At 41.5% G+C, this 3,308-nt stretch overlaps 1 long non-coding RNA gene across 1 annotated transcript; it reads left to right on the top strand.

Annotated features, from left to right (window-relative positions):
- The first annotated feature begins 929 nt into the window (after positions 1-929).
- On the top strand, positions 930-1,728 carry LOC103132902 (uncharacterized). The gene is made up of 2 exons (XR_475659.2): positions 930-1,068; positions 1,298-1,728. It is a non-coding gene; the product is annotated as an uncharacterized LOC103132902 (long non-coding RNA).
- Positions 1,729-3,308: the final 1,580 nt, after the last annotated feature.

The raw sequence follows: 3,308 nt of genomic DNA, 5'->3' as shown, positions 1-3,308 counted from the left end.
CCCCGTGAAAAGAAGAAAATGCAAATGGTGCAAAAAGGATTTTTCTGTTCTACTTCGGACAGGAGATGCCACAAAAGGACCTATGAACTGTTCATTTGAGGATGACGTACTTCCGTTTCCACCGTTTCCACAAGCCACATGGAAAATACCAGAGACCATTTCTTTAGCAGGAGCTAAACCCGGGTCTCTGAGGAGCTGTGTTTACAACAACAGACACGTTTCTCTTAGAATGCCACCTTGGAACTTGTGTAACAAAGTTTACACCTACTGCGACACGACACCGGATTACATCAACTGCATCGCCTGCAGGGGTCAGAGGGCAACCCCCGGCTGCAAAGTCTGGAAGGACAATCCAGACTGTGACAACTTGCTTCAGGAGAAAAACTTTATGCAAGGCTTCTTTCCATGGGTCGGAGTAGGTGAGATTCAAAGCCACGTTGAGATCAACAGATATGAATTACTGCGACTCATCAACAGTACACAGCCAACAGCACCGTGAGAGAGCTGACTGAACTGAGAAAGATGGTTCTGCAAACATTACATGGAAAGTGGAAAACATCATCTCCTTTTGATTTTCTTTCTTGGCTCACTTCCAGACCATGGTGGAATTTACTGTTGAAGCCTGAAACACCTATTCTGGGTGTTTTGATTCTTTTTTGCCTGTTCATAGGTTGCATTTTTCCATGTGTAACCCACGTTAAATAGGAATAAATAGTTGCTCATGTTAAAATCAGAATAAATAGGAATAAATAGCTGCTCAGTTAAAATCTGAATAAATAGGAATAAATACTTGCCCATGTTAAAATCTGACATAAATAAGAATAAATAGCGGATTAAAAGTCTGAATAGAGAATAACGTCGCTGCCCCTTTAAGGAACCAGCGTCACAGACGCGACGCCTGGGTGACGCTGCGGTGCACAGACCAGAGGGAGGGAGCAGAGGAAGAATCGGAGGAAAAGAGCAGTTGATTGATTAACGGAAAAGAGTTAATATTATAGTTAAGAAGACATAATTTGCCTGGTCGGAAACTGACGGGGATTTTATGAAAACTAAGCTACATCGGTTTTGGTTAGTTTTGTGTTTATTTTCTTACATATTCACTGTATTGTACTTTCCTTTTGGCAGAAAGCTAACGCTTAAGACGTAGCCGTTTGCAAGAAATGCTCCGTTATAAACTGTCATCAGGTTAATGTATAAACGGTTATCCAGTTAATATGTTGAGTCTATGAAGAAGAATTTAATTGTATAATCTAAGGATTTAAAAAGATGTTTGTTGTTTTTGTGGCCTGTTACACAGGTCAGGTTTTTTTGTTCGGTTGGAAGCTCGGTCGGAGCGAAGATTGGTCTGCCGTGTGCGACGTCCACATTCACAGACGGGATTCAAGATGGCGAGCCAGACCTAGACCTTCAATTCATCTTCTCCATCATATCAGGGAGGGACTCTCCTGCGTATGATAATTCGCTGCCGGAGCGGTAGGAACTTCAGGAACTAGTTCAAACTGAACTGAACAGGATTAAGAACTGATTTAAGAACTGGTGGAATTATTATTATTTTTCTGGACTGAATCAAAACTGAAGCTTTTCATTGAACTGAGAACCTGAACTCACATTTGGACTTGAACTTGAGTTTAAAGTGTCATACTTAAATTTTCATATGTTATGTCTCTGAATGTGAATTGAATAATTGTGGTCCACTTTGATTTGTTTGAGGGTATTTCCTTACCTGTGNGTCCACAAAGAACTCTTCATCGTGACCTCCTGCTGCCATGCGGTTTCCTTACTGTGACCCCGGTCGAAAGCGAAATTAACCCGCCAAAGGCAGTAAGGCGACCAAGAACTCGACAATATTCTAAAGATAACACATCAGATGGAGCTGATGAGGATGAATCCCAATCTGATTCTGAGGAATATCACTATCAAAGAAACCTAAAAGTGGACACAATAGGTTTCAACCTGACCTCCGGACCTATGGAATACTTACCCGAAAGGATCGAACCAGAACCTGACTTGGCTACTGTTGAGCAAAATCTTTCAGACGTAGCTGAAGCTTCCCCTGATAATTCTCCAGTAGAAACTGAAGAGAGAGACTCACCTGATCCTGAAGAGAGAGACTCACCTGATCCTGAAGAGAAAGACTCACCTGATCCTGAAGAGAGAGACTCACCTGATCCTGAAGAGAGAGACTCACCTGATCCTGAAGAGAGAGACTCAATTGCTGAAGAGGAAATTGGGAACCTACCTGAGAAAGATCCGGATAATATCCATCCTTCTACTCAACCTGCTCAGGAGAGCAAAGAAAACACAAGTGATCTGGGTCAAACAGACAACCAAAATGAAAGTGACTGTTCGGGGAGACCTATCAGAGACAGAAAAGCGACTAAAAGACTGACTTATCCTGAACTAGGAAACCCGTTGATTACAATAGTTCAGTCTTTATTTCAAACCTTGAGTGATGTATTTACAGACTCTCTTGAAGAACCTAGCTCTCTAAGAATCCCTGGAGTTATGACAGTATGAAATTCAAAATGCACAGGGACGTGCATTAGGTAAAGAGGGGAGGATGTAACCCACGTTAAAATCTGACAAATAGGAATAAATAGCTGCTCAGTTAAAATCTGAATAAATAGGAATAAATACTTGCCCATGTTAAAATCTGACATAAATAAGAATAAATAGCGGATTAAAAGTCTGAATAGAGAATAACGTCGCTGCCCCTTTAAGGAACCAGCGTCACAGACGCGACGCCTGGGTGACGCTGCGGTGCACAGACCAGAGGGAGGGAGCAGAGGAAGAATCGGAGGAAAAGAGCAGTTGATTGATTAACGGAAAAGAGTTAATATTATAGTTAAGAAGACATAATTTGCCTGGTCGGAAACTGACGGGGATTTTATGAAAACTAAGCTACATCGGTTTTGGTTAGTTTTGTGTTTATTTTCTTACATATTCACTGTATTGTACTTTCCTTTTGGCAGAAAGCTAACGCTTAAGACGTAGCCGTTTGCAAGAAATGCTCCGTTATAAACTGTCATCAGGTTAATGTATAAACGGTTATCCAGTTAATATGTTGAGTCTATGAAGAAGAATTTAATTGTATAATCTAAGGATTTAAAAAGATGTTTGTTGTTTTTGTGGCCTGTTACACAGGTCAGGTTTTTTTGTTCGGTTGGAAGCTCGGTCGGAGCGAAGATTGGTCTGCTGTGTGCGACGTCCACATTCACAGACGGGATTCAAGATGGCGAGCCAGACCTAGACCTTCAATTCATCTTCTCCATCATATCAGGGAGGGACTCTCCTGCGTATGATAATTC

Source organism: Poecilia formosa, unplaced genomic scaffold, assembly GCF_000485575.1.
Source record: "Poecilia formosa unplaced genomic scaffold, Poecilia_formosa-5.1.2 Scaffold1492, whole genome shotgun sequence".
In the NCBI taxonomy this organism is placed as follows: Eukaryota; Metazoa; Chordata; class Actinopteri; order Cyprinodontiformes; family Poeciliidae; genus Poecilia; species Poecilia formosa.
The sequence above is the reverse complement of the archived record's forward strand: the minus strand, read 5'-3'. Positions and strand labels throughout refer to the sequence as shown.